The sequence below is a fragment of the Anopheles nili genome, chromosome X (genome assembly GCF_943737925.1).
Source record: "Anopheles nili chromosome X, idAnoNiliSN_F5_01, whole genome shotgun sequence".
Lineage (NCBI taxonomy): Eukaryota > Metazoa > Arthropoda > Insecta > Diptera > Culicidae > Anopheles > Anopheles nili.
This window is the reverse complement of record NC_071293.1, coordinates 8,027,489-8,050,611: the sequence shown is the minus strand read 5'-3', so window position 1 is coordinate 8,050,611 and position 23,123 is coordinate 8,027,489. Positions and strand designations below refer to the sequence as shown.

General features: G+C 48.5%; 1 protein-coding gene across 1 annotated transcript in view; it reads right to left on the bottom strand.

Moving 5' to 3' along the window:
• Nucleotides 1–23,123, bottom strand: part of LOC128728774 (uncharacterized) — a 101,229-nt gene that overhangs the window by 21,682 nt on the left and 56,424 nt on the right. The window lies entirely within an intron of this gene.

The window sequence follows — 23,123 nt, the reverse complement described above, 5'->3', positions numbered from 1 at the left end:
ACGAAAGCTTCGGTTTAAATTAAGGCGCGTCGATCCCTGCCCGTGTGTGCGTGTTTTATTTGGCCACAAATATTATCCCGTGACATGGTAGCCGTCAAATGAATATTCTCGTGACAAGCGCTGTTAAACTCCGACCTTTCTGAGCTCGCTGCAATAGCGAAGAAGGCAATAAACCTTGCGCTACACGAGTAAACTAGAGCTTCTTAATAAGGCAAGTGCACGAACGGCCTTATTAAGAAGCTCTAGTTTACTCGTGTAGCGCAAGGTTTATTGCCCTCTTCGCTATCTGATATCCTTTAGACAGCTTTTATCGAACGAAGCGATTCGATAACCTCTTCGACAGTGCTGCAGCATAACGCTGGTGTGCTGCAGATGTGTGTCGCCAGCATGTTTTTGCTGAAGCACGATGGTTTTGCTACAGCACAGCTGCAAAGCTGCTTCTCCTCGGCTCTGACAGTGCATCTGGGCACGGGTTAGAGTGTTTGAGAGGGCCATACTTTTGGGTTACTGGCAACTACGCCTCAAACTGATAAGACAACATTTGCATACCTCCATACAAAGAAAGCACACACACACATAAAGCATCGCTTTCCAGCAGCACCAGGCGCCCATCTGGGACCGTGTGGCGTGTGGGTGACGGTTAATTTGAATTTCAGATGACCACCGAACGGCTGGTATCCTCGCCGGGGCTGCGTGCGAGAGACCTTTCGAGGCTTTCGCTCCATTTTACATAATGCCAAATACGCACGCCCGCTTTTCCGGTCGCGGTGCGTGTCCTGCCAGGCTCGCTCGCCCTCGCACGCTGGGGAATTAAATTCAATTCGAATGGCATAATTCTTCCGGTCTGATTCCCGAACCGGGCGTTCGGATGCGAAGGTGAAATAGATTGTGCCAGCCTTTCGGGCTGGGGGCTTCAGCCAGGACACGGCGAAAAGGATAACGGGCTGGTGGGCCACAAATGACCGAGCGTCAAAGCCAGCGTGCCGGGAACGTGAGGCCGGTGCCGTCAGCGTCAATCATTTACATATCTATCTATTATTCATTTACGCTTTATGGATGTCCTGAGCGGTGGTAAGAAGGTGGTGTGGGCCTACAGGGTTTTAGGCCAGCTTTTTTTCCAGCTTCTGTTGCCGCTCGGTAATCGTTTTGCGTACACGTGCAACCGCTGGTGATGGTCAAAAAATGAACCCAGCGCGATGTGCAGGTTGGCAGAGATATAAGAGACATTGCAGAGCTCGCCAGGAGTCGATCTAATCCAAAAAAAAGGGCATCAGTCTGTCCCAAAATTGGGCTTCGGTCGGTTATCTACTAAACCACAGCCCTCTTTAGCAAGCGCTGAAATTAAATGTGTGTGCGCGCGCGTGTGGGTGTGTATGTGTTTTTAAACAACCCCGTCAGCAGGCCCCATTCTGTGCCGGATGTGTTTCTTAGCACGCTTTCTTCCACTCATGCCATTTGAACGTGGGTGTAGAACGCCGAGTGTGTGTTTTGCCTCATGTAGAGCCTCTTCGCGTGCCTCGAAGGGCGTGTTCTGGGCCACCGGACCGTGTCGTGGGGCCGTCCAGCACGCTGGCTGCAGCTGTCAGCAGGGCCGTGTAGCTCCTTTCGAAATTGGTTTCATATTGTTTGAGCGCTCAAGGCGGCCCAGCGCCGGACACGTTCTGCAGAAGAGAGTGCGTCGTGGAGAGCGTGTGTGTGTGTGTGTGTGTGTGTGTGTAGGGAAAGCAATCAGAGCAAGAGCAAGGGGGGAGGGGTTGGTCGGTGTTCCCGAACGGTCAGTGTAAGCAACAAGCGAGGACAACAAGTGCAAGCACTCCAGCGCAAGGGATGCGATTCGCAAAACCGTTTGCTTCCAACGCCTGCTCGGGTGTGCTTGTATGCATGTGTTTGTGCATGATGCGAGAGTTTTCCCATGTCCTTGCGGAAACAATCACGAGTGTCTTTATGCTTGTGTTACGTAACAAACCGCTCTTCCACTGCCGCGTGCCATGTGTTTTTTTTTCTCCGATGGCACCGGAAATGCGACACAAGATAGCGAGAACCCGAACGGAAAGGGGTTGAAAGAGAAAGTGAGAAAGCGAGAGAGATGGAGCGAGAGAGCGAGAGAAAAATCGATGGATGACAGGGCGGCGTGTTCACTAGTGACCCAAATGCAGTACGTGCGGCGAGCTCGGCGTCCTTTTTGCCTTCAGGGAGGTTGGTTGTGTTGAAGACAAAATGGCTGCCAGGATACCGTAGGAGGGTGAGTTTCTTTTCTCCTTTCCTCTTGGCTCAAGATCCAGATCTCAACCCACCCCGCGGTACAACCCGAGAGCGTCCTCCCGGTTGCTGAAAAGCGCCAGAAAAGCAGGTCAACCCTCGCGGGCACAGGAGCCGGAGCCCAAAGGACCTCCGCACGCGGCATGAACGATCGATGATCGATTCTAAATTACCACCCGAACACCAGGGCATCATGCCGGCGAGATTTCCGTCGGCCCCGATGGGCTTTTCCGTCGTGACGTCTGGTTCGTCCTGGCGCCAGGAGCGCACTTCCGGTACGCCGGGAAACGCAACAGGAAGCGCACCGGAGATGAGCCTCGAGGCGTGGCTAATGAAACGCACGCCAGGAGATGAGCTATTACGGTCACCAGGGGTCTAAATCCGTGGGCCGTCGGGGAAACGTGAATGCCACCGAAATCGTGGCCACCGAAAGCCGCGAGTTTGCGTTGCCAGGCTGACGCTCATTAGCGGGCGTGGTGGATGTTATCGTGGTTTAAAGCTGAATAATGATTACACTTTCCCTTTCCGCTGAGGTGGAGCTGATTCGGAAGCTTGGGAAGCTGGAATTTCCTGTTGTTAAGGAGATGGGATTAAGATAGGGTGTTGGGTCGTGTTCTTCCAAAGTTAGCCAAAGTTTGTTCATTTTTTACTAAAGCCAAAAAAAATCTAACATATTAAACATTCTTATCTTTCTTGATATTGGAGTTAATGAACTAAATCATTAGTGAAGAGCTTCCAAGCAGTCACATCCATAAATATAAACCTAAATTATGCAAAAAAAATCCTCCAAAATAATGTTTTTACTAAAACAACCTTAAAATTGAAAAAACACGTTTGCACCACGCAGTGGAAACCCATCATCGTACTGCCCTCAGCCACGTGCAATTTTGATTGATTTTTCCGATGCACCACCACAACGAGCGCCCCCTTTTTCCCGCGACAATCCACCCATGCATGGCATCCTCACATCGAGGCCCGGCTCAGAGACGCCACGCGCCACTGGATCACGCTGGAAAACTCCACCGGCAGTAAACCCGAGCCACCCGAAAACCCACCATAAGGCTAGAATTTCCGTACGTGCGCAAAAGGCATTCGGTTTCCCCTAATGGAACTTTTCACATCCAGCGAAATGCGTGTTTTGGGTTTCGGGCTTTGTTTTCGTGCCCTTCCGTAATTCGCGCCCCGGCCGCACGTGGCGCTTGGCGCGTGGCCCCAAGATTACGGTCCATGATGGCGGCTCCACTTAGGTTTCAGCCCTTCCCGCTCTGTCACCATCCCTGTTGGTGTGTATGTGTGTGTGTGTGTTTGAGGAGGAAAAGAACCAAAAAAGAAAAACAACACCAACCGAAAGCTCCGTTGCAAGGAAAATCCCGCGCACGTTGTTGCTGGGTGATCTTTCGCCCAGCGTGTTCTTTAGTACTTCTTTACGAACAAACCAGCGACTGGGTGTGTGTGTGTGTGTGTGTGTGTGTGAAGGAGAGATAGTTGATACGAGTGTGAGAGAGAAGGAGAACACATCATCCATAAGCCACGGCACACCCGAAGGCGAAGTGAAAAGCCTCAGCTGTCGGTTATTGCTGTTGTTTTATTATTTGAGATTTTGTTGCCACCTTCGGTGCAGGAGTACGGGCAAGGACCTCCTCACGGCGAGGATGCAAAGCATCAAAGTGAGCCCACAGGAAGGCCACGGAGCAGGTTGTTGGCAGGGTGCGGGGATAGATCGTGAAGAAGATGGCTTTTTGGGGGTTTTGCGAAGGATCAGCACCGGTGTCGACATGATGGAATGAAAGCGCACTAAAGGATGCTATCACCGCCACGGCCCACGCGTCCTCGAGAATCGCGCTCTCGGATGCCGGGCCACAGGATCAGCGGGCCTGGGATGGGCAAGAGAAAAAGAAGAGAAAAAAAGGACCAACAAGCGAGCCAGCCGGTCGGGAGGAAAATAATTTCAAAGGATATGACAAAGCAAACCGAAAGGACAGCCGCAGACAGCCGCAGCAAAGAACCCGCAGGCGTTGGTGGTGCTAAAATGTAAAGGTTGCGTGAGTGTGTCTTTGGGTTTTTTTTTTTTTGCATTTTTCCCGCTAGCCGAGCAACGCATTCCCTTCGCTTTTCTTAACACCCACTCGTACGCTCGTCTCCACCCGGGAGGGTGGCATTTTCCGGCTTTTTTTTGCTTCTTTGAGGCAAATTTTGGCTTCTGGAAAAAGGTGACGCACCGTGCTGTGGTTGACTCGAGCCCTAAGGGAGATGACGTTCACACAATCGATGTTGTTGGCGGTTCGAAAAGGGCGTAAAAAAACCAAAGGTGAGAGCATTCCGTAATGGCATTCACCTCACCTTGTGTGTGTGTTTTTTTTGACGTTGTTCGGACATTGGTTTCTGTAGGGCCGTAAGGCTAAGGTCTGATTGGTTTCCGCCTAAAATGGTTAGAGATTTTTTTTTGCGCCTTCATCGACGACATTGAAAGCTGGTTTGCTTCTCAGCTTGGTGGTGTAAGGCTATTAAAGTGGGAGTTGCAAATTTGGTGCTACCTTACCTAAGGTTAGGCTTCGGAATGTGTTAGCTCAGACACTCAGTTCCATCCACCAGTTGGCCGGTGATTGAAGTTTTTATCTCCAGCTTATCTCAAATGACAGCTATCCTAATTTCCACGTTCAGATTTTCAAAGTAAAAATGAAGCCTACAAAGGACTATCGGTCTTAGCGAGCGATTCCGGTGTAATTCGAACGGCAAAAACCCACGCACATTCTCGCACCACCCAGAAACTTCCAACAACCAAACCGTAGCTGGAAAGTTTCGCGATTACCGTTTTTTTCTTCAGGGAGGGTTGTAGAGTTAAATTTCACCACCGAGTGTCACCGGGGCCTTCTATCGCGCCCGCATGGTTGCCGCAATCCGGCGATGGAACGTTCAATTAAATGTTTCTCCCAAGCATGGCCACCCCACGCGCGTTTACGAGCCCGATTCGGAGACTCGATTCTTTTCCCTGCTGGGGCAGCGAGTTGAAGCGAGAAGCAAAAAAAGCATCCACAACCTATTTAACCGGAGCCGCCTGTTTGTGTGCTCTTTACTTTACAATCCCATTAGCAGCCGAGCCGGGAGGCGTGTAATTTTGCGCCCAACAACGAACCGTTGCACCCCCCCCCCCCCACCCACGCGGCAAATGTTTTCCCTGGGCCAATAGAACATAAAACACACTCGCGAATTTCATGAGCCGCGAGCAAAAATCATGTCCCGGCTGGGATGGGCGCGGGATGTGTTGATAACGTTTTATTTGCATATGGAGGCGCGCAACAGGCTATGCTGGAGGTAGAGGGGGCTGGGTGGGTTTTCCACGAGGCCGGGAAAACTTCCATAAACTTGCGCCCCACGCGTAGGGAACGGAAGCATATGTAACCGAGGGAAGCGAAGCGAATTGGGAAATCGGAAATTTTCCACACCACACCACGACACGAGCGTTCCGCAAATGGGGCAAAACGGTAATAACAAAAGCATAACTATATGTATTTATATTTATTAACGTGCTCCATTCCGCTGCTTATAATAGGGGTGGAAAAAAATCGTGATACAAGCGTATCGAATTTGACCGAACCGAGCTCGGTTTATGTGCGCGATGGAGGACCACGTTTTGTCCCTTTTTGAAGGCATTCAAGGGAATATTTTTTTTACTTCTCGAGTACCTCTACATGAACCGATGACAGCTAAACGCAAGCAAACATCGACCGTGGGTTGGGTGGAATTGAAATTTTTAATTAAAACCACGACAGTGCTCGTAATTGCCTATCGGTTCGAACTGCACCGAGCGCTTTTAAATGTGCGATCGATTTTTCGCCAACTTTCCACGGGCTGCGGGAAATGGTCGCTTGGGACCAGCAATGGGTGACCCTTTTATTGAGGTTAGAATTTGAGTAACAATTTTAGCATGTGCAAAATAGGCCGAAAGCGAAAGCACTTGGAATGAGCAAAGGCTTTTAGGAATTCGAGCATAGGCAATTTTGTACGTTTGGTGGTTGAAAAAATTTAATTACGTTGAACTTGTCTTGAAAACCCGTTACATTCTTGAATGTTAGCTTTGTCAGGTAGTTTGAAGCATCCAACACATTAGATTTTACTTGTAAGTAAATTTTATCTTACGAGTTATTCCAAATTGATTGCTAACAAATGTTCTCTAGTAGAAATCGTCCTTAATGTCGCTACTGTCAGTGGTGGTTGAATTCAACAAAATGCTTTGTGGTTGTTTTTTATATTTTTAAAGATTAACATTTAACACGATTACGGTTGATGTCATGTTAAAGTACCTCTGGAGTTACGTATTAAGTTATTCTACTGTAAAAAATCATAGTTGGATTCACACGAGATTTTTTTTAATGTTAAACAAACTATTTTTCGTCATTCTAGAATGGTTGAATGTAATACACCAAACCAAATGCTGAATAATGTTTGAGCGATCCTGTCGATCATTGACATATGCTACTCGATGTAAAAATTGCATCTACGTGCTCTTAATTACTCTTGATATACAAAAGTTTTTCAAGCACTTAACATTAATTGATAGAGACACTACTGACACTTTTGCTGGCTGCATAATGTAGCAGTGAATAGAAAAAACTGTGTAAATGCTAGTGAAAATTGAGCAATTGAAATAGATGAAGCGCATTTATTATGCAGGTGTCAATCTTACAGTGAATTTGATGGAAAAAGCGAGCAGCTTCGAGCGAAATCGATCAACTGGCGTGTGGGTTATCTCTCCACCTGACTTATACAAATACGGGTTCCTACGCGCTGACGTCTGAGCCAAACCCTGGAATGCAGCCCACACTTGTATAAAACGTCTCGACTGGTGCAGCCAAGCTCACGTTGTGCAAGTGGCATGCACCCACAACGGAATGTCTGCATCTGAGCCGAGTGCTAGGAAAGAAGATACCTGAAGTTGATGCAGAGGCGCTGTAGCTATTCGAACTCTCAGACCTGAACAACCCACAACGCCTCGCTAGATGAAACACCCTCAGGGCCATCGTCAGCAGGCGAGAGTAAACAAGCGAACGACCTGCTCCTGCATTATCGGTCACCTTTTGGTCGAGATAAAAACGTGCACCCGAATCACTTCCACTATCGCCGGATGCAATTTAAAATTGATAGTTTTTCCAGGTTAATGGATTTCCATTAGCCTGACGCTCCGAGCGCTCGGGGGCAACAGTACGGAGCGAAGGTGTTGCAGATCGGCTTCCAGCAAAGCACCGGCTGCCATGTAACACTGGCCCCGAAAGAAGCCACCTGCATGCGCTACAGGAGCCTCTGTAACGGGCTCACCCAATGGGTGGCTGTTTGTGCGGAATCGCTTTCAATAAACGGCTTATAATTAAGCAATTATTGCTTACATCGCAGCAGCAAAACGGGGTCAGCGATAGCGATCGGTGGTGGTGTTGGTGGGCCGGGTGCCTGATTTCGTGACACCCGCACGTAAGCTGGCTAGTAAAGCGAGTGATGGCACCGACGGTGAGGCTACGGTTGGTCCGGGTGTGCGTAATTACGTCCCTGGACCTGAGGACTAGCTGCATGGGGATGGAAGAGCCTGGAAAAGGACCCTCCCGAGGCGTGCCTCACCATAATACGGTTTAATTTTCTGACCGAACGCCTTGACAACCGAACGCGTCAGAGCTGAAGTAAATGTCGCTCGGGTGTATCCAACCGTGTTGCCTGCCTAATCGGCTCCCCATGCGGTCTAGGCACAGTGGGTGTCAAAGCGTGACAATTCTCAATATTTTCTACTTCCTTTAGTTTACGCTAAACGCCTAAGGTAGAACGATGAAGATGCTATATAGAAGTGTGCCAGACGACACTTTACGGACAAGAGTAGTTTTTTAACCACATTAAACCGTCCATTCCCATAGTGCGAGTGGATTTCTGTGTATGTGACCTGTTATTATTTCGAATATCCTCCCGTAAAACACCAAAATCCACCAATTAATGGGCATCCGCCTGTTATTTGGGACCCGTACTCCCACCAGCTCACCAGACAGGCTCGTCCATCATTTAAATATTCAGCTCCTGCTGGCATGTAGTGCGCTCCAGCGTATGCAGCGAAATGCTCATGCCTCATCGTTACTGCGAAGGTATCTTTTTTCGCCGGGATTAACGAGTGTAAATAAATTGGTGCCCTTCCGTTGAGCCGTGAGGGCCTGACGTGGAGCAACCGTGACATAAAATACTGCCGCAATGGAAGAACGTCCAGAGATGGTCAAGGTCCACGACTAAGCGCGATGGGCCGTGTGGTTGGAAGTAAAACTTTATTAGCATCAAATATTGGACGGTATCCACGTTCTGGTAGGAAGTTTGATAGCTCCCGGTGCCATCATCCTGTGTGCGGCGTGGATCCTGGCACGAGCCGAAATATTCAGTGTCCCGAAATGACCCCCGGGACGGCCTCTAGGCATTCAGGTTGCGTTCACTTTGGTGTAGTAATTGAACAACCGCAAAGAACCTGAGGCACCGACAGCGAGTCCTTTGGGGAAGAGACCTGATGGACTCGAACGAGCTTCAGTCCTCGGTAGTGACCGGCAGTGCCCCAAAACCGGTCGCTAATTAGATCTGGAAAATGTGGTCCCCGACAGCACGGTGGCGTATTACTTTGATTGCGACGTGTTCGGGCGCGTTCGCGTTGATTGGAGCCGTGCAGGAGTCCCGTTGGAGCTGACAGCGTCTATCCCGCTCGCATGAGGGAAAGTCACCCAAAGCTTTGGCAGGTCTCACCGGAAGTATGTGTGTGTGAGGCGCTTCTCCCGCGAGGGATGAAGCGAGTACCGGAATAACTAATCATTCTTCATCCAGAAACCGAAGATGACGAGCCTGCCGGTGGTCACAAGACCTCGCAGAACTAACACTGCCCGTGCAATCGTGATGCGACGTTTCCAGGCGAATATTAATTATTCACTGCTGCATGCTTCAAAGAACGCAGTAACGAGCGAATCGTCTATCTCTCCCTGGCCCATATCACACGGTCTCTGATCCAGAAACAAGCGTTGAGAACTGCAGCTATGAGTTTCACGAGTCCTCCAAAAGCGTGGACATCCCTCAGAAGTAGCCGCCCAATGTCCGAAGCGATGCGTGCCAAGTTCGGTTCCCGGACCCCTCGGTTGCTGCTTTCCCCAAAACGGCAAAGTTTTGCTAATCCCGACTGGATTAGGGTTGTCGACAGCAATGAAAACAACCGAGATTAAGGCACGACTCCACACCAAACCGGCACGCCGCCGGCTTTGCGGTGGTGTTGAATTTTCGTCGTAATGCGGCTTAGTGTATCGAACCATACTTCCTGGGGATTTTAGGAACCAAAATTAGGGGAGATAATACACCGCCCTACACCTCTCCCGGAGGACCACCGGTGGATGGACTGATGGTCGTGTCTGGTGCACTCGAGTTGCCATTTGTGGCAAACGAAATGTGCTTTTCTTTTGGGGGCACGCGTGCTTTGGTTCGCCTCTTAGCAGTACATCGAGTGCAACCGAAAATCAACTACACCTTCTCCACAGACGGGTCACCGAGCTGCGAGCTGCGAGTGACATGGAGCCATCGTGCTGGGTTCGTGTTTGCCTGTTGCGCTTGTGCAAGTTTGCATCCACAGACTGGGACGCGTCACATGCAGAAGTACACCAAGCTTCGCCTATGCTAATGCGCCTGAACGGCACGAACCGACGGTTTTATGTGCGCCATCTTTCACCTCCAGCGACGTCCCCGAGCGACGTAACGGACAGGCTCTCGTGTGGTGCTCGCCTTGCTCGTTCGCGGTACTAACTACAGCTCCACAGGCTAAAGGGAACAGGGTAAATATTTCACCACACTGTCTTTTGGCCCATCTCGCACCGGTACACTGAGGCAAACAGAATAGCGAGAGAGAGATAGAAGTACACACGTATATACATGTAAAGCAAGAACACTAGCAAACCCAATTTCTTTGCCGTTCTACCGGTGGCTGATAGCGATAAGTTTGCTCGGCCATGTTGCATCGTGTAAGAAGACGCCCTCGCATGGTCGAAGTGCGAAAAATGGAGCTCGAATGGGCGCCATTGCACGTTGCGATAGCCTGAGTACGGTGCGCTTATCTAAACAGCAGTAAAGGTGTGGCTCGGGATAGAATGCAAATTCCTTTCGTTCATTTTTTTTCTGTACTGCTTGCTCTTCCTTAAGCCCCTAGTTTGATATGCTACGGCACTAGCACAGGGCAACGTTGTAGCGGAATTATCTTATCCGCTGCCTTCCAGACGGGAACGAATCGATGGACGCAGAAAACCCACAACACAACTGACAACTGTTGGACCACTGGCCCCGGAGAGACGAAGCAAGTAAACCTAGTTACAAGCTGTTAAAAAAAAACACCTACACACACACCGTCAACATGTGGGCTGATCCGGGGCCGCTGCTAAACGAGATCGAACGATGGCAGAATCTCGATGGTTAAACGAAATAAAATGCCAACCAGTGAGCTGCGGGCACCAGCTGGATATGGAGAAGCTCGCAAATACAGATATCTTTTATATCTGCACCGAATCCGGTGCTGCTGTCGGCTGGTTATTTGCTTAGCTCAAACTAGTACCGTTGCTTCGTGGATGCTGTGCGGATGTGCGCTAGTAACCACTACTTCTCTTTCACTCTGTCCTCTAGGTGTTCTCTCTCTCTCTCTCTCTAACGCGTCTAGCACACGTAAGCCTTGGAAGCGTGATGAGATGCGACTACCCACTCCAAGTGTAGAAAACGACGACGACGCAGGCACATTTGTCACGGCACCCAGAGTTTACCGAGGGTCGCGTGTGTTGGTGCCGCTCGTGGGAAGAGCATAAAAGGAAAGAATAATAGAACTGAACGTACACTCAGCCACCGGAGGCTGGTGTCGTCGACATGGAATTGCCGGGGAACCGGTGGTCGGGGTGAATTAAAATTAGATTTAAAGTCACCGCGTGTGCAGGATGTGGTTTGGTGAGGGCTTGTGTGCATGCCATCCTCTGGACGTACCCACCCACGCCAACAGGTTGTCTTACGGTTGGGCTTGGGAGACCACGAGCTAGCTCCACCTAAAAGGACCTCAGATGTCGCGCCACAAACCAATCCCACCGAGCTGTGGGTGGAGGTGGACGAGAATAAAATATTTAACAACCCTCACACTAAAGTGACAGCCGTGGCCAAATGGTGTTGGCCATTTCTTCGTGATTCGATTATTAGCATCACTTCGACACCGCTCGGTGTTCCAGATCTCGTATCCAGCTGGATGAGATTTTGAAGAATAACGGTGGCCATCTTCAGTATCTTACGTAACGGATTTGTCGGAACCTGCACGAACACAATGAAGAAAGATCCCTTGCTCTAGAGGGAGTTATCATGCGTCTTCTTGAGCTTCTAACAACGGTAAATCGATGTTCGATCGATGCCAATATAGATCCCGCAAAGTTCACCGTTAGCAGGCATTAACATCACCGTTATTAGCAGCAGTTCTTGCAACATGACAGATGTCCAGGTTCAATTAAGTGACGTGAGACACTTCTACGTTCGTGTAGAACAATGGCGGTGGCTCTGCGGTTTGTTTCGTGTAAGCGATGCACAACGGTAATAAATCGTGCGGCACTTTCTCCCCAAAACCAGCCAACCACGCCAAGAACCCATTCACCTCGTTCTGGTGATGTGAATAATTCAAATCGTAAAAACTCCTTCGAAAGCCGCAACCCGCTCCCCGTCGGTTGGCTCCCTCTTGGGAGCGTTTCTACGACGTACTATTAATAAATTTCAATAGCAAACAGGTCGACAGCGATGACGAACAGGCACACGACAGGTGCCTCTTCCAATTTACTTTCCCACCGAGAGCGATTCCCACAGCAGGGCGCACGGCGAGAGCAATCCACTCGAGGAACAAAGCTAAAGTGTTTCTCTCCTTCGTCCTGGCGCCGCCCACCGCCTCTGAAGGTCCTGACCGTACGTCGAGGGCTTTCTTCCTGTGGAGGAGCCACTCAATCAATAACCGATGTACCGATTTGTAGTGCAACATCAAAACCCGCTCGGTCGCACGTGTGGTTCAGCCCGTTCCTGGTGCAAGATGTCTCGTTTTCATTCCTCCAGTGGAATGCATTTGCCTTCCGGTTACCCCACACCCAACCCGCCTCCTTCCACGCAACCTGTACCGGAAAGGGAGTCGTGCTCGGCTCCCGCTTACCCACCAGGTTTGGCATATTTTCCGGAAAGGGAATGAATAACATAAAACTTCACCATTACCGGTTGCATTGAATTGAGTGTGTTTTATTCTATCCCTCAAGCCCTTTCGGTCAACCACCTCAACCAACCCCCGCAGTCCCACTAAGTCAGCACTTCCGGTCCCTACAGCTTCCGGTTCTCGGCATTTTCAGTCGATGCTTTTATTTACGGCAATAGTTTTAGCGTAACGAGGCAAACCCGGCCCTGGAGGAGCTTCCGCGTAAGGAGATTTACAGCTCATAAACCGTGAAGTTGTTTAAAGTTTCTTCTTTGTGGTCGGATGCGGTGCAGTATGACAGTCCGTTTGAGCTTGGCATCTGCTTGTGTGACCCGAGCTGACGTTGGTTGGCGATAGTACGAGTAACGAGTTGGAATAAGACCCGGCTTAAGAAGAGGGTGAATTATTGAAGGACAAATGAATCCGCAACAATCTTCCGTTTCTGAAGATAAATAAATGAATGAATAGCTGTCAAGGCAACTGGCGTAATTGCAGGAAAGATTCTTTTTATTATTAAAAATTGATACCTCAGGTAAACAGTTTAATTTCTCTGGGTTTGAAGAACGATATGCCAAATCGAATTCCTTCTCTTTTCTTCTGATGTATTTGTTTAATTTTAAGCTTTAGACAACAGTAAATATAGACAGGAGTTATTGTAGATTTAAACACATTTAAGGTAATTATAGATCCTGGCATCGGTTACAGCCAAGGACAACTTCCAGCTTTTTACCAAAGTCTTACTTCTTTTTTTATCTTCTTGCACCTCTAAAAAATTGTTGTTATGATACAATCATTCTTCAATCATTGAAACTCAGGCTATTTTTATTTTAATAATCGTGTGCACCAACTTATACAATGTTCTGCTCTACTTTTTTATCTCTAACAATGTATTAAAAAAGATTACCAAAATCATTGCACACATCAAAAACACTACTAGATTAATGGCAGTCAGCTTTCCTAGGCACTGTTTTAGAAGACTGGAGCCGTGCAGAACTCTGACTTTGAAATAATACATGCTTTTGTTAGTCCACTTCTTGTCACAAGTGTTCTCATTAAAGAGCTACTATCTGTATTGTTACGGTGGGATTCGAACTCGTAAACACCTGTGGTCAAAGCTCAACACTCTCTTCCGAATAGGCCACGGAGCTCGATTGCCTAAGATCGAAAAGTGCCAAAGAAAAGCTCCCATCCTCCAGCAGGCGGAATCAGTGAATCGTAAACAACGACGGGATTTTTCTCGATCCCCCCCCCCCCGCTCCTAACCACGCTTTCCCCCAAACCCAACGTGCCACCCCAACACCCCTCCAGCTGTACAGCATTATGCGACAATCATAATCCGCCCGAAGGGTCGAGGGGACGTGATTACAGCATCTGTTATCGGATTGCCTCATCCCTGCGGTTATGCTGCGGTACCGAAAGAAGAGTTGAAAGCCTGCGCGAGGAGAAGGTCGAGCATCATGTTGATGATGATGATGATGATGGTGATGATAAAAAAAAGAAAAGCAAATAAACACATAACGAAGACAAATCGTTATCGCATGGAACAAATCGGCACCGGTTGTGGCCGCCACGCTGTAGGCTCGGGATTTGGGCTACTAGGGGGGGGGGGGGAAGAAGCGAGCGGAATTTTTGCACACATGCCGCTCCCCTTCCCCCACCGATTTCCCTCTACCACCGTCCCCCAGCTCGTCAAGAGTGTGATCAAGCATAAATCGAATGCTGAAAGCTCATCATCATCAAGCACACCGAGCTGTCATTTGCGCCCGGTACCCGGAACGGTGGAAAATGCCACAAAGAAAACCGACCCTTCTCGTCCTCCACTGCCATTCGCTCCCCACCACGTTTCGTGATGGAAAAATGGCGCGGTTTGAGACCCAGCAGGGGGTGCGGTGGGTTCGCGTTTTCCAGGGGTTGCTTCATTTTCACCCCCACTGGAACGGCTGGCGTGACTAGGGCTGCAGAACTTTTGCTGGTCCGACTTTGGTGGAAAAGCGTGAGGGTAGGAAAAACCCGCCCCCTCCCCCTCTCCATTCCACCCGGATAAACCGAGCCCAAGATGTAATTTAGCTGCCTTTTCATTAGGCTTAGATTGATACACTTCGTAATCCGATAGCGTCCTCTCTCCCGCCTACACAAGGGTGGTTTCTTTGGGAAATCTTTCACCCCCACCCATCTTCGTTTTCACCCTCACTCCAGCAAGGACACGAACCAAAGCCAAAGAGCAAGATGTGTAATAAATAATGCTAATATTATCTGTCAAACAAGTTGACGCCGGGGAAATCGATTTCGTCTCCGTGCCGATTTTGTTTCCACTCCTGACCTCAGGCACCGCTTCTAGCGTCGGCACGCGTCCTGCCGCACCTCTGGTAGGACCCCTTCACCTCCGTTTCTTCTCCATTTCCCGACGTCAATGTTCCTAGAAGTCGATTTTCACTGAAGCACGAGTCCTTGCCGTGCCAATAATCCAGCCGCTGTTTCCTTTCCAGAACCAGTCGCTTCTTTTATGTGTTCTTTTCACCCCCTCCCCCTTCCTTTTTCACCGCTCATCTCACCACACTTCCAAACCCCCCTGGTGGTCGCATTTTTCTATGAGGGATCTAATCGCGCTTCAGCGTCGCTTGAAGCGCGGCTCCATCTGATAAAGTCAGCATAAAGCATCGTCACGCGGTGCTCCAGCGCGCTCGAGTGCTCGAGTAGCTGTATCATCCTGCGCCCCTCGCCCACTCTCTCTCTCTCTCTCCCTTCCTTACCCCTCTATCGAGCCCACACGCGACGGCTGGCTCACTCCCGGCGAAGGTCCTTGCAGTGCCACGCGGCGAAACTTTTCCGCTTTCACCCCAAACTTCACGCCAAACGTATTGCGTGGACAGACTTGGAGGGTCAGAAGATGGTGGGACGGTGGGAGTGTGCTTCGTTTTCGAGTTTTCCCGCTGGCCAGCTGGTGTATTCAGCGTTTTGTTTTTCCACACACCCACCAACCCAGCCCGACCGTAATCTCGCGCTTAATCTAGCAGCGTGTGGGAAGGGCAAAATGAACCACCTTTAGAAAATAAAACAAAACAGTTCGGGAGGAGAGAGTGAGACAGTGAGTGGGAGAGAGAGAGAGTGAGAGAGAGCGAGAAGTATCGTCACAAATCTCATCTTCCAGCGGGAACGGGAAATTAGCTTCGCAGTGGTGCACAACAGGCCTGGACAGCAAGGACAGCCGTTGCCGATGACACCCCGAACCACCCCCTTCTCACCCCCATGACCTACCCCACAACGGCACCCTCATCACCATCGCAAGGGTCGTTTTGATTGATGGCGGCACCAGGTCGTGGTGAAAAAAAAAAGTTCTCGAAAGAAAAAACCCCACCGCTTGGTGCGGCTTGCTGTGGGAAATAAAAATCCAACAAGTAAATCGCCTGCCCTGCCACCCTTTGCAACCCTCACCTTACGTACCACCCACAACCTTCCACCACCGTACCCGCTTCGCTCGATTTCGATCGAGCTCCGGCAGCCGTCTTCGGCTTTTGCGCTTTTAAACCGCACAGTTCGGCCCGCGAGCATGAGTATTTTCACCCCACGATTGATGTGAGTGAGTGGGTGGAAAAGCGACAGCCGAAGAACGACGCCTCGAAGGACGCGTCACGGTGCGTGTGTGTGTGTGTGTGCGAGCTGGAGATTATGCGGTAGCTTGCTTTTTTTGCCTCGTCGAGTATGTCGAGTGGCGATGGAGCCCGCTTTGTGTGCAGGAAAAAGCCACACAAACACGTTCAAAGCAGAGGCGAAACAAAACCAAAAAAAAAACCTAAGCCAAAAAGGAAAAACACACACAAAATCCCACGGCCACACGCGAACCTGTGGAACAAAAATAATAAGATTCGGCGGCACCCACGATCCATGACATGACAACTTTTGCAATTAGGAACAACAAGCAAGTGCAACATGTTTTTGCGGTAAGGATGTGGTTTATGTTATTTATTTTTTTTAAAGCCCTCCACCCCTATTCCGAGCGGGAAAACGCGATACGCTCTGGCCACCGGAGCGATGTAAGTGCCGTCATGTGGTGGGTATAATTTTTGAATTTCCATCATTACACCATTGGGCATCGTGAAGCAGCCCTCGTAAAAAGCAAACCAAAACAGGAAAAAAAACGCATCCAAAAGACGGCAAAACAAACCGAAGCAGCGAGGGCTTTGTGAGCCTTTCTCCACGCGATGCGGAAGGCCTTCCGTGGACGGTATGACGGACCGATATTATTGTTTCGTTTAACATGTTTTTTTATGCAACATGTTTTTGCAGGACAGCACGTAGAGGGCGGGAAAACTACGTTCCGTGTTCGGTGATGTTCTGATAATGAATCGTTGACACAGAGAATACGGGAGGGATAAAGATATAGTTACGTTGTGTTATGCACGAGAATTATGGATTTTTTGTTTTGGTTAAAAATCGCAACATTTTTGTTAAAACAAACAGTGTTATTATGTCCAATTATTTGCAACCATATCAAACATAGCAATCATATCAATTGTGTATAATTGAATTGTTTGGTGGTTGAAAGCCCAAGAAATTATAAAAAATCTAGTTAATTGGCCTGAATTTAACTAAAGATTGAAAATTCGTTAAGTGAAATTGTCTACGAATAAATCCGATCATCATTTTCCAATCTAAAATTTTTCCATTGTAATTTTTTATTTGACAAACATTCAACATTTGTGGGGAATCAAACAACCTTGTAAAAAAAAATTATACGAAACGTTGAAAAAGAACTGCTCTTTCATTAAAAGAAAGATACAGTTTCATATAATTAATGTTTTATAATTATCATACACATAATTTGAGCGAGGATTCTCTTTTTATTAAAAACATTTCACATTTAGTGTCGTTTAGTTTATATAGATTTATTATTAGCAGAAGTTGCTCAGAGAAAATTGATTTTAAAGCATTAGACCTTTTATTAAAAATTTACGTTATAATATAGGTTATATCATAGTCTTATAGAGTATATAAAGTTTACAATAATGCTTGTCAGAATATGACAGAAAATTTGAAAGATCATTCTTTTCGCTAGCTTGAAGGCAAATACGCTTAAGGCTGAGCAAACGATTCAATTTAAACCATCAACAGACGTTATATCAGGTTTCAGTTTAAACCGTACCATTCGCAAGGTCTGATACACAAAAGAAAATGGATTATAATAGGTTTGAGAATATCTCGTTTGCAGAACCAAGAGAGGACATCAAAAGTAAAAAATAACAAAATATAGACATCATAAAACATGAAGATATTCTTCTTGGAAAGCATCACCGGGGTTTTTCAAATAAAAAGCACAATCATGTAAACATAATGGTATAAAACAATCTCAAACAATAGAGTCAGGATGTCACTAGAAAATCATCTACTTCGTTGGTTATTTTTTAGACTTAGGTATGGAAGTCAAATCCGAGGCGCTGTCAAATAACACTTCACTGTGAAGGGATAAGCTGGCGTTTGAAGGCATAAAGTACGCCCAGCGACGCGAAGCAGTAGCACCATTTGTGAGGATGACGAAGCACTAAAGCGATGGACCCAGCAGCAGCAGCAGCAGCAATAATGCTGACCGGTCGCAAAATCTCGAATTAAGGTATAATTGAATTCTACAAGATGTAGTACGCCTGGTTCCGGTGTCGCCTCAAACCGAGCAAGGGATCGGACTGGAACGGACAGCCGCTCGAAGGGCGCATAAATTTTCAAACCAACGCACGCTCACATCGTTCGAAGGCTCGTACAATGAATTTACGGCAATGTCGTCTTCGATGTGTGGCCGTGAGAGTGAAGTAAAAAAATACACAGAAAAGCGCCCTGCGAAAGGTGCGGCACGCCCGGAGAGCACTGAATGATATACTCCGGGAAAACGGGTTTGCGAAACGTTTGCGTCAACCCCGGGGGGTGGCACAAACGGGATGAAACCGGATAAGTAGCAGCGTGGGTTTGATCCAAGCACCTTCGGGGTCAACTATCTGCCGCATTTGCCGTCACCTAGCATGGTACCGGTGACCAGGCGGCTCCATTAGTAAATTGCGATCGTCCACCCGCTGGTTTTCGCCCTACTCCTGGGTGGGTGGGATCACCCACGCTTGAAGAAAAACAAACATCCTCTAGTGATGGTGGCGTGCTTCACCCACCAGCCCGCCCGCCCGGGAACGGGTAATGCCGACTTCCGCTGAAAATTGCTCACCTCGATGGTTCTATAAATAAACCAACCCGGTTTAGGGCATGCCAGCAACGCGGTGCAACATTTGCTCTGAAGCTAGTGGAAATGCTTGCCCTAGGTTGCTACCAGCCACCAGGTTGGCAAAGAAACACACCTAGCTGGCAGGTGACAGGTAACCTTCGTCAGAATCCTGCTGGCGTGCATCGATCGGAATATTAGTGCTGTTATTAGTATCAAATTTTCCGATTAATAAATTACGACCCCGGGTGGTAAATATTTGATACACCCTCCAAGGGGGGAAGGGAGCATTGTACTTCTCCCCCCCCCTCCCCTCCTTCCCTCTCCCGAGAGGCCAACACGAGTTCAATCCCCAAAAGCACAAAACACCGGGCGTCTCCATCGTCGGGTGCGCCTAAAAGCAGGCAATGTGTTTGCCCGTTAATGCATCGCCCCCGGTGACGGAGGCGTCGTGGCCACTAATTAGCGATATTGTGCCCAAAACCACGAGTACGGCAACCGGTTTCAAGGTGGGCGTGCAAATTGTACATAAACGAGACCGAAATTTGTCCGACAAAATCAATGCGTGGGTGTCGCGCGTCACAGGACGTATTTCCGCTACCTACACGAAGACGCACGCACACATTGAGCCAGCGAGTTGTGGGTGCATTATTTAGCGGTGTCGATTTATAGCCAGCTCAGAGGAATAGTTGGCCGCTAGAAGGACGGCTCCTTGGCATTTAACGGTGTTTTCTCGGTTCCATTTCCGGTTGCGACTATTTCAGGCGATGAACTGCTTGTTTGAATGGCGTCAGGAAAGCAACGTGGGATGTTCATGCTGGCGTTAAAATATAAATAAATTTTCTGTGCACAAAACCACCACCCACCGAGTTGAGGTTGCTTTAGACCCGTCAGGCTAATAGCGAGCTGGAAAACGCCAGCAAGACACAAAAAGGACGCGATCGGATAGTGGCTAGCTTAATGGCATCAACTTCACGCCAGCATCGGGTGCCTGGCTGGAGATGGGATTGATTTTGACGTCACTTTGGGTACAAGGTGAGTGCGTTAGTTTCAATCCAATAAAAGCCACCCCCATAACGGATACGACGCGTAATGGCGCCGGTAACAGGAGCACGAACGGTTGGATTGAAAATCTTTCCACGAATCAACGCAATCGATTCGCGTGGTAATGAAAAATGACGTTGAAATGAGATGATGTTTCGTGGATTTTTCTTTCTCGCCTTCTTGTTCTTGGAAAGCTTTACCGTGCCGTGTCTTTATCCTTGTGGATGTAGGCCAGCGAAAAGAAGCCAATAATGCGCTTCTGGTGCTGGTATTATCGCAAAGTATATTTGAGTACGAGATAGACGACCAAACATGACTGATGAATTCCAAAATCTTCGAAATACCAAGAAGCAAACACACAAAGTGAAAGCTTCCAAAACTTCCTTACACTTCTGCTATTATTTATCGATCAAATCTCTTTCGAACTGCAATATCTCAATCGTTAAGGCACCGTTTCTGCGAGTCGTGGCTCATTTTCTAGGAAGGCATCAAATCAAACTCTACGAGTCAATTCTCGTGAATATCTCAGTGCGCCGTGTCATAGACTATCTACGTTTGGTGGTCCCAAAATTTCCACGAGCCCCTTTTGAAGGCATGACGAGTCAATTGTGAGTAGAGTGTTTTCGTAGTTTACTACTAAATGGTTTGTTTAATCCACTCTCAATGAGACATTTCCTTCTGCTTTTGTAATAAAGCGCAAGATTTATCGCAAAGATGTCCCCCACACGCCTCAGAAGGTGTTGTGAATCAACATTCTAGAACGTCCAAAGTCACAAATACACATTAGTTACAGCAGCACAGTGGGAGGTCCGAGCAGTCTGTCGTCTGACTCACCCTTCCACAACTAACAAAACAATTTCACAACCCTCCCACGAGCCTGGTGCTGCACGCTGTGCAAAGGTCATCAGAAAATGGAATTATTTCAAGCAAAGCGCACCCACACTCCCATATTAGCGGTGTGGGTGAATGATAGCGCAACGACCATCGTCCTCGAGAGTGAGCGACGATGACGTTGGTGGCCGAGTTCACCACGGGACCTAGTGGTTGGATGCGCACAGTAAATGATGTGATGAAAATTAGATGCCCCGAATAGCGCTCTCGCATAAGGTCAGTGAAAAGAACCTTCCCTAATGTTGCCGGATCCACCGAAACGCTGAATCTCGTTCCTCTATCATTCAAACAGAGAGTATAAACGTTCACCAACGTTGGGAAAATTCATCTTCGACGCGTGAACCTCACTGTCCGGAGCCATTTTGTCTGTGCGATTTGCGCTGGAATACGCGCGTCGATTACACGCTCACACATCACCATCATCGCCTCCGTAGCTGTTCTGGTTGCTGGGTCATGTAATGGTAATGCTATTTTCGTCTGTTAGCCTCTGTTAGTCTGTCGACCCCCTCGAACGGTGAAGGTTTCGTTTACCCAAGAGCCCACGCACTTCGGTACACTGTGCCCATTCCACCGGTGCTGCCCCGAACAAACATGTGTCAACAGTAATGTAAATATGACGGAAAACGTACATAAACGTAGCGACGTGCACGTACCTGGCTAATTTGCTCCCAACCGTCGGTATCGTTCACGAGATACGCCACCGAAGCGAAAGGAGCATCCTACCCTGGTGATACGCTGGGAATAAGGACACTTGCGGTGCCGTAGAATCGACCCGCGTTAAGCAGGGGTCGAGGCTCCAAAGATGCCACATATTGAAGGTTACGGTCATCTCGTACTAATCTGACGAACTGGAGCTCGTTTGCTGGGGTCTAAAGGAAGCAAGCGCGCTGTAACTCCACCCTCCAGCAATGAAGACATAACCTCACGCTCACTTCACCGAGTAATGTGGAATTCCAGCAAGCAGCAAATGAAGCATGGCTTGTTTCGAACATGTCTGCTCAGGCAACATGGTCTCGAAATGTGGATTCTACTGAGGGTAAAACCTCACACGGGACAGCATTTTCTCGGAAGAAGCGATCCCAACCTGGTTGTTCCTTCCTTCAGGTTTCACCTGCTCGATTATCGATCCGTGGCATCGTTAAGTCGCGCTATTGAGAGGAGCTCCAAGCGCTGAATGCAACCGAGTGTGGGCTCAAAACTCGATACAGCTCGATTGCGAGCGGCATTAATTGAGTCATTTACATGGAGGCGTACATAAATTCGCCTCTGCTTCGGTTGTCGGGCGACGCCCGACATGCCCGGAGCCCGTAAACTTATCGCTCCCGCAAAACAGACCCGGAAAGCCCATTAAAGGATAATGTGTGGCGCGGAAAGGCTAAAAATAGCCCATCTCCGATACCGTCCGAGTTGCGGATGCACCGATGCTTCGGTCGTTCGTTCCAATGCATGGTTTCGGCGTGGGCTGCAGTCGGTATCAGGATATCTTTCACATCCTGCGCTCGCTTGGGTTTTTCCCCTTATTTTTGTTAAGCCTGCAAGCATGCACGCGCGATGCCATACCCGTGCGGCACCGGAACCGGCCGCCATGATTACCGATCGGTTGGGAAAATTGATTCCAATGGTGGATTGGTGTGCGTTAAAAATAAAACAGCGGAAGGCGTGTGGCATCACGAACGAGCGTGTAGCCTTTCCAATCGTCCCGCTGGCGATTGGGTGGAAATTCACAGAAAAGGATACCCCGGAGCGACGCGTTTTCCGTGTTGTCGGAGTTTGCTCGAACGTGTGGGCGTGTGTATGAAAGCTGCTGGAGATGGTTGCGAGAAGCTTCGCGGTTCCATCGCGAAGCGAAACCCACCAGCGTTTTGTGCAATTTGATATATTTGCATAATTTCTATTTTTATCCATTTTTTTTGCACCAGCAATGTGGAAGTAATAAGCACGTAAGCGCCGGCAACAACACGTCGTCGTGTGGAAATGAAATCGGTACATTCTCGATCGTGAGCTCAGTTTTTATTTATCCTCCTTTTCTGGCTCGAGCTAAAGCAGCTACGAAAAAAAAACTGGAAAAGAAATGGCGGCAATGTGTTTTATACGGTTTTATACACATTTTTTGCATTTCCTCTCGCTGGCAGCTCGAGTCGAGGCTTTTTCTCGAGCAGCCAGCAAGCGGGCGTATAAATATTCCGATGAAATATCGCAAACCAGCGAACCAGAAGCGAAATAAGTTAGCAACACTGGCACAATGGGTTTTGCGTTGCAAAAACGAAAAAAAAAGAAAGAAAACAGTGTACTTCATTACCCGTTCGCTGTGCCGGCGCGATTGGAAAGCGATAGTTACGAGCGGCGCAGCTCGAAATTGTTGCGCGGTCGGCTCACTTAAAGGTAAATATTCAAACCCTTACCGAGCTCCGAAGGCAGGGCCAAGGGCTACACTTTATCGCCGCAGTGAAATTGCTCATAACAAAGCCTTTTACCGCACGTCAAGCTGTAAAAAGCTGCCATAAA